Here is a 13,511-nt window from a genome sequence, read left to right on the forward strand (position 1 = left end):
CCTGAGTCGTGTATTTTAAAGTCATATTTTCTATGCAGCTCTGGTCTTCTCATCATGAATGTTTGAAAGTCCTTCACTTCATTGACTCACTATTTAAAATTATTTGGAGGGGTTTGGAAGAGAGTTCAGATGAGTCCCTGCCTTTTATCTACCATCCTATCTATACCCTCAATACAGAAGTTTTGATCTGCTGTTTTCAATCTAGTTCAGTTTACCCCTTCTTATGCAGCCTTCTGACCTCCACCACCACTGCTTCCAGTGACTCACCACATTGATGCCAGATTGGCAGAAATGCATGATTGCATTTAACTCTATTATAGCTGAGAACTCCCTAACTCAAGTGATCAACCAGACTCAGTATCCCCAGCAACAATATCTACAGGTTTGTACCATCACACCCAGCTCTATAATTTAAGATGTGTTCTTTTCTATTTATGTCATAATTCTGTTTGGAGTTTATTGTAGAATATGATATGAGATCAAAAACACTTGTAAAGTGTTCACTATATGCAAGGAACTATGCTAGATGCTAGGGATACAAGGACAGGAAAAAAAATTCCCCCTGCATACTGCATTCTTAGAGACTTTATATTTTACTGAAGGGGAAAAATGTGTCTAAATTATACAAAACATAAATAAAATGATTCAGAATGATCTCAAGATGAACAAAATGCAAATAACTAAAATGAAAGAATAGAAGAGAAGTTCAGGAAATGTTTTGCCTGGGAGAATGACATCAAGGCTACATTTCTAAGGGCAAAAGATTCTATAAATTAGAGGTAAAGAGGGAGTGCATTCCAGACATGGGAAACCATATGCAATGCATGAAAATGAAAGAAGGAAAGAAATATGTTATGGAGACAAAGTTGAAATGAAACATTTTTTAATGTGCTTGTTTATCATTCTGGACTGAGAAAAGTTATATTTTAATTCAATGAAAGTCTTCTTATCCCATTATGAATCCAAAATCCACTTTGAATGAAAGGATAAGATTTCTCTGAATGTAAGAAGCAGTCTTCTGATCAGAGAATATGGTAAATAGAGTTCATGTCAAGTCACTTGTGCTAATATGGAATAAATATTTCCCAATGGACTCCCAGATCCATTCTAGTTACCTCCTATCAAGTGTGACAGATGCAGGCATCACCATCACAAATAGTTCCATCTCTGAGTGTCCATCAGGCAAGCAGTGTTCCAGGGCAGAGTTGTTTGGCTCAACATGTGCTGGTCATGGACTACTGAACGCACAAGTTTTCCCATCTTGTGGGGGGTATGCTGACAAGGAACAAATCTATTTATTCTTTTTTTTCCAATTTTTGAAAGTTCAAAAAATTATCTTTCTTCTCAAATTAAAGATAGTCTATTTTAAAATTTATTCTTATATGTCTGAAGTATGTGTGCTTTCTGTTTTTACTTTCCATTTCTTTCATGATAAAGGTTTAGTTTTACATTTTTAACTATACAAGTTGTTATAAGAAATAGCACCATAGCCAACTGATACAGAAGTAAGGTATCCAAATTCATTTCATATTCGTCAGAATTATTCTTGGGTTTAACTTAAAAGGAATAAAAGTTTCTCAGTAAAGTTAAAAGTCATAAAAATATTTAGAGTTTTTGCAGTACTTCAGTTTGGATAGCCTTTTGGGGGATTTATGTTATGATTTCTATATTGCTTAATCAGGAATATCTTCTACAACTTCCCCCCCACCCAACTGGTCATTCAATTTCTGTTTGAAGACTTCCAGTAATGAGTGATAATTTCCAGTGGTGGGTTTTTCATAATCTATTAAAGCAGCTTACTTCATTTTAAAGAGCATTACTTATTAGCCAAATTCTTTCCACTAATGAGTTTTAAGGTATAGCCCTGGGTTACCATACTCTTCTCTACTCAGACGACATCTAGAAAATTGTGTTTAGTTCTAGGTGCCCCATTTTTAAGAAGGACATTGGCAAGCTAAATTAAGTACAGAGGAAAGTGGCCACAGAAGTGAGAGGATCTGAATCATGATATATAGTGATAGGCTGAAGGAACTAGCAATTTGAGTCTGGAAAAGTGAAGGCTTAAGGAGGACAATATACCTGTCATCAGATTTTTTGAGGGGTTGTCATGTGAATGAGAGTTTCAATTTGCTATTTATGATTCCAATGGGCAGAGCAAGGGACCACAGGTAGAAGGTAAAGAGGTGAAGATTTTGGTCAATAATTATCCCTCCATTTGGGGTTTTCTTGGCAAAGATACTGAAGTAGTTTACTATTTCCTTCACCAGTTCATTTTACTGATGAGAAAACTGAGGCAAATAATATAAAGTGACTTTTCCAGTGTTATACAACTAGAAAGTACCTAAGTCAAATTTGATGTCAGAAGGATGAGTCCCTTAAGCCATAGTTTGCTGATTCCTGCCCCAGACCGATATATTTAATGAGGCATCTAGATAAAATTCTAGCCTGGTAACTCCCCTCTGGGGAGAGCAGAGTGACCAGTTTTATGAACCCAATATACTGTTCTCTTCCTGGCAAGAATTAAATTCTCTGTTGGAAAGAGGGAGAGAAAGACTTCAGAGATCATATTCATACCTCATTGTGAGCCAATTTAGACAGACTTTTGTGGACATACTATAACCTACATGAACTTGCAGGACAAAGACCACCAGATGAGCATCTTCCTTGTAGTTTAAAGTATTAGAAAGTGGTATGGGACTTTAAGAAGTTAATTTGCCCAGAATTAGGCAGTCAGTTATATATTTCAGAAATGTGACTTGAACCCAAGATTTACTGACTCTGAGGCTGTGATTCTCTGATGCTTCTCATGTTTTTTCAAAATCCTTGTTACATTTTTCTGATTACATTTAGGCAATTGGGTAGCTCAGTAAATAGAGTTCTGGACTTGTATCAGTGAGACTTAAGTTAGAATCCTATCTTGGGCTCTTGACTTGCTTGTGATGGTTGTAAGAATCAAATGGGATAATACCAGGAAAGCACTTAGCACAGTACCTCGCACTTAATAAGTGCTATATAAATGCTTACACTTAAATCAAATTCTCCTTTCATATTCTTGGATGGTATGAATAAACTCTTGATCCCGAATTCAGTGGTTAATAGTAGATCCATAAGAGGGCCAATCTTCTGTAAGAATCATCTGTTCTTATGACTTTGGGCAAGTTACTTAACCTGTTTTATCATAATTTCCTCATCTATAAAATGGAGATAATAACATCTTCCTCACAGGATTGTTGTGAAGAACAAATGGAATAATGTTTGTAAAGTGCTTAGCACAGTGTCTGACATATAGAAGTTGCTTGGTAAAATTTATTTAATCATCATCATCATCTCTTGCTGTGATCTAGGACCAAGTTGTCTGGATACTGACTTGGTCTTCTCTTCTGCTTTAGATGCAGCACTATAGTTACTCTACATGAGATTTTACCCTGTTCCTGTTATCCTACTTCTACTATAGATGGGGACCCAGGCTCTCCCTGCTCTGGTTCAAGGTGCTGTTGCAGCCATATCTCCCAATTCAGCCTTGATGGGCATGGAGCTAGTCTCATCCAATCTTGTGCCATTATCTAAGGTGAAATGCAAAGTCAGGCATTCCTGAGTCCAAATTCGGGGCTCTGTCAACTCTTCATATTTTCATTATAATAAGAAACTTTGTCAAAAGCCCTAACAATCAGCATACCAAACAAGGAGGTGGAAGAAAGATATTCCCGGAAAAATGAGAAATATGAGCAAAATCATAGAGGTGGAAGATATCATGACCATATTTGTGAGATGTATGATCATAGGTCATAGGGATTTCAGAGAACAGCTACTCATAACTCTCTTATTTTATAAATAAAGAAACTGAGACACTAAATGTAGCCCACTTTAGCTGAAGCACAAATTATATGGAGGGGAGTAAAATGAGATATTAGGAATTCTGTGTTAGGTAAGTTAATCTTGAAATGGTATCTATGATTAATTAGATAAAGGTCATACCAGAGAGAAGAAGGCTGGTAGTTAAGGGTGTTACCAATAGGCCAAATGGACAAGCAATAATAATAAGCAGAAAGAGACAACAGAAAATAAATGCAAGTAATACTGGACATCATTGTGTAAAACTTTCCCAAACCTTTCACTAGCTTTGATTTCAAAATAGCAATCTCTATATCATCATGTAGCAAAGATTTAGGGAAAGAATTTTAAAGAAATCTATTCCAGCTCCCTAATTATACACACGAAGAAGATGACTTTAAGAGAGTGACTTGTTCAAAGATCCACTAATAAAACTGAGGAGATCTAAACCAGATTTAAACCTGAATCTCTGAAATCTTGTCCCAGGCCTGACTAAAAGATTGCTCTGGTGAATCTTTTAAAGAAAAAATGCAATCAAACTTTTCATCCATACCTCTAATGATTTAATACAATAACTATCGATATCTTGTGAGTTAGATGTATCAATTAGAATATGGAAGGATAATGAATTATGGGTAAAAGAATAGTGGGTGACAAGCCTTATTTGTGCAAAGCATTTTACAAATATTATCTCATCTGATGCAAGCTAGTAGTGTAAGTCTTTTTAATATGTAAATTATTCCTATTACCCAAGCAGAAGTAGTAACCCTTTGGGAACTGTAGGTACCTGATTTAGGAGAAGAGATTCTGCAATTCTTTATACAAAGCATTCATTCCTATAATAATAAATAATTTCTTCTATCTGCTTTTCTTTTAAAAGCCACTGTCTGATTTCACATAAATAATATCCATCACATGTAAATCTGTGACTAACTGACTCCTCTGTAGCAAACAGGATTTAAAACTGGAAGAGAAATTAGAGGTCATCAAATCAAACTACTTTATTTTACAGATGAGAAAATTGAGGCCTGAAAGGTTAACTGACTTGCCCAGATGGAAATTCAGAATTCATCCAATCTGATCTACATTACCCCAAAATTACTTTTGAAAAGGAGGTGAAGTAGTAAATGCTTAGTAATGAGATTAAATGAAACCCAAAATATAGAGGAAAAGACAATAGTTCTCTTCCACCCAATCCCTAAACTGTTCAAGTGGCATCAGACTATGGTTCTTGTGTTTGTTCACTATTTTTTTTCAGACTGTAAGCCCTCTTAGCCTAAAAGAAAGACCTTCAGGAAAACAATGCCCAATTGCATATTTTCTACTATAACAGCAAAACAGAACAAAACATTAAACCTCATCATTTAAAAATGGCACCACTTTTGATAGAGTATGGTGTGTGTTGGTAAATGTTTAAGAATCAGGTCTCTCAGAAAAAAAAATAGCAACACTTTTAAGTTTAATCAGCATTAACATTTTTTTCTATCACTTTAGTAAGTCTAAACAATCAACAAAACAATAAGCAAAACTGATTTGTATCAACTCTTTTTCAGTCTCATTTCTATTAAATGTCCAAGCTGAACATTTAACTATCAGTTCTCAATAAGTCCTCAATCATTCAGTGTGACTAAGTGGTGCTCTGAAGCCAACTTATCACTGAATGATATTACTGAGTAAATTATATCATAAACAAATAAGTAGATAATGTTGCACAGATTCTAAAAATCACTGTTATATAAGTAAATATGTGCATTAGAAGGAAAAAAGAGATCCCTCTCTCAGTGGATCCTCCCTTTATCTTTCCTGAATGATTTCAGCAAACACTCAAATTATCTTTGATGACAGAGGGAAACAATGAACCAGTTAATACAAAATATATTCATATTATATTTTGTAATTTTATATTGACATGTGAATGTTTTTGATGCCATAGGAACTCACAATATAATATTTTGAACACAATAATGATGTCACACTGTGAAAAATCCACTTGAGAGATGTCAGAAATTTGTCCAGCTTCCCATTTCATCTTTCTTCTCTATCTCTGATCGAGCACTAATAGATAGATAGTACTAAACTGAGTTTTATGGTTGAGTCTTTGCACCCCTTCTTTCCTCTATACCTTACAATTAGATCTTCATTCCCACCACTCTGTTGAAATACCTCTTAAGTATTAATTAGAAATGACTCCTTATAGCCAAAGGAAAAGATCTTTTTTTATTTGTTTGTTTTCATGTTCCTTGAACTTCATATAGCACCCAAAACTATTAACTAGTCTCCTTCTTCTTGATACCCTTTCCTCTCTGATCACTATTTGGTGTCCTTTGCTAACTTCTCAGAGTCCTCATATCCTTAAATAAATGTTCCATATCTTCATTCTCTACACTCTCCCACTTGATGATATTATCTACTCTCATAATTACATCTCTGCAGATGATTCCCAAGTTTTTATTTCTACTCTCGAGAGCTCATTGCCATTTAAAAGCAGTATTGCTTCTGATAGGATTGCAACAGAAGTACTTTGGAAAATATTTAATAATCAGTTCTCTCAAAAAAGCATTTAATCAGCATTAATGCTTTTCTGTCACTTAAGTCTAGACAATCAACAAAACAAGAAATCAAATTCATTTGTTCCATCTGTCAGTTTCTATTAAATGTTCATGCTAAAATTTAAGTATTAGTTGAGAACTGGTATGAGTTGGGTACTACTAGTTCACAATGATCCTGTCATTATCTTTGCTACTCCATTATTAGATTGTAAGCTCTCTTAGTATGGGAACTGCGACATGCCTTTTTACTTCCAAGTCTAGATCCTAATAAATGTTTGTTGAATTGAATTGAATCTGTGTGGTTCACAATTTGCCCCAAATTAATAACTTATTCTCTATAGAGGGAGTTCAGTTGGAAAATATAAATAGATTTAGGAAGGGATGATACATTCATAATGGAGTTTAGAAATATTTAAGAAACACTTCTACATTTCATATACTACCATGTTCTTTCCACAAAATATTCCATGGTGCTACCAATAAAATCAAAATATTGGGTGGCATATATAATTTGTTTGAACAAATTTCATCGGTTTTTTATTATGTTTTAGTTTATTATGCTTTGTAGGCTACATGAAAAGAAAGTTAAATAGTTTCAATAAAAAAACTTAATCAACTCAAAATGAGTGATTAGAAAGGAAGGACAATGCTTAATAGAAAAAGCATTATATTTGGAGCCAACAAACATAAATTCAATTTCCAGTTCTGCTACCTGTATAGATTTTAGCAAGTCACTTTGTTTCTTTGGGCCTCAATTTCCTCATCTGTAAAATCAGAGGAATTAGGCTTCATCACTTCAAGGTCTTCCCCCAGCCCTAAGTCTATAAAGTTTATAAACTGAAAAACATGCAAACATAGAAGAACTATTAACAAATCCATAAAATAGCATTATGCTTACAGTTCTCTTCAATCATACTTATTTCTTTGTTTGAACTCACTTTTTATTTGCTTTAAAATTTTTATAGATCATTTAGCCATGATTTCAATAATGAAGGTATTTCTTCTCTATGTTTAGACACCAACTCATCCATGCCTCCTCATTGTGTCCTCTCATAAATCCTTCCAAAGGATCTAACCAGTACACCAGAGAAGTGCACTTCATCTTTCTTCTTGGTGGCAAAGAACTGATGACCACTCCTGACAAGGATGCTGAAGTACAAAAAAAAGGAAAAAAAAGATCCTAAAGTATGAAGCAATCATAATGGGCTTTCTCTTGCCTAAAATAGAACATGGACTTTTCTACTTTCCATGCCCATCATCCCCATGCCATTATCCCCAAGCAGAGTTTCAAGACCCTCAATCACTGCATATACTCCCTCAGTATATGAGGTTCTCCTCAAACAGTCTTTCTGGTCTCTCCTTTCCCTTTTCCCTCTTGCTCCAAGGAAAATAACTCCCACTGAAAGCTTCAAGGCAATTGGAGAAGTAAAGAGTGACAGATTTGGAGACAAAAAACTCAAATCTAGGCTCTACTCTGTTCCTTTCGGTGAGTCATTTCTCCTTTATGCTTCAGGTTTTTCACATGGAAAATGAAAGGTGTGGGCTGGATAGCCACTGAAATTCATTAAAATTCCTCATCTATGATCCCATCATACTGCTATTTTCCCCCAATCTTACAAATTTTTGATGATGTCTCATGCACAACTTCTTGAACATAATTAATGACTTTCAAATGCCACATATTGCCTTTTAGGAAATCTATTATTCTGATTTATCTGAATCATGGGTCTAAATCATCTTCCGTTATTTTGATCCGTAGAATATTGCTAAGAGAATATGAATGCTAAAAATCTGCTCATTGATTTAACCCATTCATAAATATATCTTAAATACTGCAATGTAATGAGGTAAATCCAAAATTCTCAAAGAATGGACTAACATGAATACAACATTCATGAAGATATGACTTGGGCCAGCCATTTTGAAAATAATTTGGAACTACTTGAGAAAATAATTAAATTATTTTTGTCCCTTGACCCAGTGATCTGAATAATAAGTGCATTCCCCAAGGAGATTCTAAGATTCTGCAGATAATTCAGTATCGTTTGAACCAACCTGTAGCTGTATAAGAGCCTCCTCCACAACACAAGTGATGTGTTATCTAGATTTTGCTTGAAGACCATCAAAAATGGAAAAGCCACCATCTCCGGAGGCAGCACATTCACTTCCGTATATTTCTAACTTTTAAGAAGTTTTTGTCTTTTGAGGTATTTTAGATTGGATAATGAGGTCCTATAGGGTTCTGGGGTTGAATTCAATCAGTATTAACAATCAGAAGTATTTAGAGAATTTCTCCAACTATAGTAAATGCCTCTTTCATTTAGACTTTACATATGTCACATAGATTGACAGAGGAAAATACATTTGGTGATTCTCTCTCTCTCTCTCTCTGCTTCATACCTTGCCTGAAAAGGAGGGTTATTGAGCAAAATTACATTTCTAATTGTATCTTCCAAGGAATTCTCTAATATATTATGGAAAATGGAAAATACCTTGTGGAATGAAATCTTTCAAACTTGAGTTTTTCTGTATCAATTTGTTTGGGGCAGTTGACAAATAATAAAAATAACAAGATTGTCTATTCTCTAGATCAATAGCTCTCAAACCTTCTGGTCTCACCACTCCTTTACACTCTTAAAAATTATGGATTCTCCCATTGAGCTTCTTTTTTAAAAAAAATATGGGTTATGTCTATTGATATTTACTGTGCTAGAAATTAAAATAGTATTATGATGAAAATATATTTTACTTCACAGATCCCCTAAAAGGATCTTGACCAACCCCAAGGTTTCCAGGATCACCCTTTGAAAATCATTACTATAGACCTTTCTGTAAGTTCATAAGATCTTAGATTTAGATTTTAATATGGATCTCAGAGGCCCTCTATTCCAACCCTCTCAGTTTACAGATAAGGAAATTTCCAGGTATATTATTTCCCCCATTAGAATGTGAATTCTTGAGAAAAGGGATTGTCTTACTTTTATGTTTTGAGCCCCAGGGTTCAACAATTTGCATATAGTATATGCTTAATAAATGCTGTACTCATTCATTCAGTTAATTAGTCAGTCAAACCAAGACCCACAGAGATTGTATGATTTATCCAGGTGGATGTGAACTCTAGAGACAAAGCTTTTTTCCCCCCACTGTTGTCTACAGTTGAATGAATATAGTCTGCTGTAGAAATCTACAAAAATTTGACAGCTCCTTTTCCATGGTTTTTTTCCCAGGATATTCTTGATATGTTCATTAATGATGAAGTATAATTGAAAGTACTGGATTTGGAGGTAAGAGACTGAAGTTTGAATACAAGCTCGTTTATTTACTGTCATTGTAACTTTGGCAGGTCATTTGATTTCTCTATGATAGTGTTGGACCAAATAAACTTTTAAGTTCTCTCTTCATTGTGAAATCTATGATGCAGACAATTCTCAATGAGATACTATAGAGATAAAAAGGTAAGCATATCTATCAATAATTTCCACAGTGGAAACAGTACTAAGAAACCTGGGAACCTGGGGAGAGAGTCCTTGGTTCTGAACCAAAGCATTTAAAATAAATAATATGAATTATAGGTGTTATTTACTGAACACATAAACCCTTGTAAAGTGCATTGCTTCCATTATTTTATTTGATTCTCCCAATAGCTTTATGAGATAGGTTGCTATTATTATCTTCATTATTTCCATTATTATTCCCATGATTTTTGAACCTAGTAGAACATTTTACCCATGATAGCATGCAATTTTTCAAAAGAAAGCTATGTTGAAGGCAATAAAGCTTTAAAGGCACTGAGTGGTTGATTTTCTTCAAACTTCAAAATAAAAAGATTCTAAAAATGGAAAATGTTACCAGTTATTTTAAGGAATTTAATTTGTATTTAATTGATCATAAAGATTTGGAAAACAAGGGGAAATGCCTAGACCTGTGATTTCACAGGTGTAGCGATTCCCTCATGAAAAACTTCCTCTACCAATGCATATCAGCAACTAATCAGTTTATATCCAATCTCAGAAAATAACAGGAAGCTATGAGAATTTAAATGATTTACTCAGGATCATGAAACCAGTATGTGTCAGAAGTGAGACCTGAACCCAAATCTTCCTGACATCACAGCCAGGTCTCTGTTCACCAGGTCAACTGTTTCTCTATGCTGCTTTTCAATAAGAGAATATATATTGTAATTTCACAAGCACGTGTACTTTCTGTTAGAAGCAACCCTTCTTTAATTAGTAACAGCCCTCTTTTACAATAAAACTACACAACCCAGTTAACTGTAACAGAGAATAAACTGAGAGAGAAAAAACCTGAAAACTCAGTCATGCTGAAGGATCATAAGTGATAGGACCAGTCAAAGTTATGGTTCATTAAGGTCTGTTGGTGGAAATAAATAGCATATGCATAAATAAAGCACACAATGTATACTTGATGAGTTGAAACCACAAGCAGGATTTTAAGCAGGATTCAAATAGTGATTTTGTCTAACATAATTAGAAGGCACCAATTAGAATCCAAAAAAAAATTCAGCAAATTATAAATTTTTACCTCATAAATTCAATTAGTACTGCAAATGTAAGGAGGATGTCAGTAGCACAGATGAATTTTCAAAAAAGAAAGTAAGAAAGAGAATGCCCAGAAATTCACAAAAGGAAGAGATTGGAGACTCTATATTCTAGGAAATTACAAGAAAAGTGGGAGGAAAATAAGGAGACAAATGAAAAAATTAATGAGTGGGATGAAAATTAATCTAAAACAGAGCTTAAATAGAAAATCTACCAATCAATGAAATAAGTAAAAGAGTAATTAATTCTTAGGTAAACAGTCAAAAAATATACCCATTTTTTTAAAAAATGACATTTGTTTGCTTCACTTAATTTTTCTTTAGAAGCCTTCATTGGTATTGCTCTAGTCTAAGCAATTGCCTTACAATTAAGAAGGAATTCAAGTAAAGCCCTCTGAATAATTACCACACCCATTATATTCTTCCCTGCAGATCAAATTATATTTGTGGAGTAGGAAAGTGATAGAAGACAGTGCATCAATTTTAGGTCCTCCCTAGTTAGCTGGAACCGATCCTTGGCACTTATAAATCTGTATCCCTGTCTGGTTTTATCTGAGAGAGAGAAATAAATAATATGCACAAAACACACACTAGGGAAAACCCAAGAATGCTGCCATTAATGTGATAACTTATTTCTAATATCTATGACCTTCCTACTCAGAGACTGGCAGTGGTTCACAAAGCAGTAAAGCTGTCTCCAATCCCTGAAATGAGGCAGAAGGAGGAACATTTGCATTTAACTTCAGCCCATGAAAACTGAAACATGAATATGCTATCTGGCAACCAAGTCAAACCCCAAACAGTAAAGCTTTATTCTTTTTTTTAGAGGTAGCTCTTTTAAGAGTCTCCTTAAGAGCTCTCAGTAGGGTGTGTCAATATTGCTCCCCATGGTAATCATATGGTTTGCCTACGCAGACGCTGGATTGTTTTGTGGATGTGAAATATTGTATGTTACCCCTGAGCAGTGGAGCCAGAGAATCCGAGAGCAGTTGTTGAGACTGACAGTTACATTGTGCTTCTGAATAGTGAAACGGCAGAATCAAAAACGCAAGTGGACCCAGACAGAATGTCCTGACCTTTAAGAAAAAGGCTGATTGGATATGGTATAGACATCCCTTCATCTTCCACCATAATCCATTACACCTTTCTAAAACAACTTTCTCATAACTTATGTAGGCACAGAGATTCCCTTAGATTCATTATGTGAAGTTTTATTTATGGGGGAAAAATAAGGGCATGATAGTAATTAGCACCAATGTTATTATTTATTTTTAGTTTTTAATTCTGAGTTCATCTTAACTAACTTGAAAGACCATAGTAATATCAAATAATATCATTTGAATGAATCTAAGAAAAATAAAAAAATAAGCACAAACATTTGTGAATATCTGCAAATGAATAAATATGAGATTTGTATATGCATGTGTGCAATTATGAAAACATGACACTCAATTTATATTGATATTCAATTGACATTAATCTAATGAATTTCTGATGTGAACATTGGCCACTTTTTCAATTTGCCAAATTCCTTAAATATAAAATGAGCAAAGGGGAAGAAATTTTGTTTGATTGTTTTTTAGTTTTCTGTTCATGATTTATTTTCTTTTATAATCTGATTAGATTCTTGAAAGTATTACTTTCTATATACTAGAATTCTGGATAAATTCTATTGATCACAGAACAATAAGATAAATATCTTTCATTTTAATATAGTATGTATCTTTTAGAAATTAGAATGTGTTTTGAGAACTTATATGCCATAGAAAGAAAATATTGTTGATGGCTGAATTTCAAGAAGAAAAGCTACAATGTATTTAAAAATATATACATTTAATTCATTTTACTCCATTCTCAGTCATTAACGCTTTCTTTTTATGGTGTAAAAGGACTATTGAAAAAGTAAATGTGAACTTTTAGATCACATAAAGTTATATGAGGAATCATATATTTGCTACCATATAATCACAGACATGTAGTATTAGCCATTTTTTTAATCTTCAGAAGAAGTTTTAATGCTTTGCTTCAAATATGTAATTGAAGAACAAATCTATGGTCAATTGTCAGACTTAGTTGTTACTAAGACAAGAGTTTTTTTCTTGTTTTGATTTTCAAATGAGTTGTTTTCTTCTTAAGGAAGACTTTTGATTTGTGTCCAGAAACATCTTTTTCAGTACTCTATTTTCTCTTTCCCTCTTCCTCCCTCTCTTCCTCTTTCCCTCCCTACCTACCTCCTCCCTTTCTTTCTTTCTTCTGTTTGTCCTTCCTTCTTTCCTTTCTTCCTTCCTCCCTCCCTCTCTCCCTCTCTCTCTCTTTCTTTCTTTCTTTCTTCTTTCTTTTTCCTTTCTTTTCTTTATTTCCTTATTCTTTCTTTCTTTTCTTTTTTCTTTCATTTCTTTCTTCTTCCTTCTTTCCTTCCTTTTCTTTTTTCTTTCTTCTTCCTTTTTTCCTTCCTTTTCTTTCTTTTCTTCATTTTTTCTTTCTTTCTTTCCTTTCTTCTTTCTTTTATTTTCTTTCTTTCTACCTTCTTTTTCTTTCTTCTCTTTCTTTCTTCCTTTCTTTATCTGAGCTGC

Source organism: Sarcophilus harrisii, chromosome 4, assembly GCF_902635505.1.
Source record: "Sarcophilus harrisii chromosome 4, mSarHar1.11, whole genome shotgun sequence".
In the NCBI taxonomy this organism is placed as follows: Eukaryota; Metazoa; Chordata; class Mammalia; order Dasyuromorphia; family Dasyuridae; genus Sarcophilus; species Sarcophilus harrisii.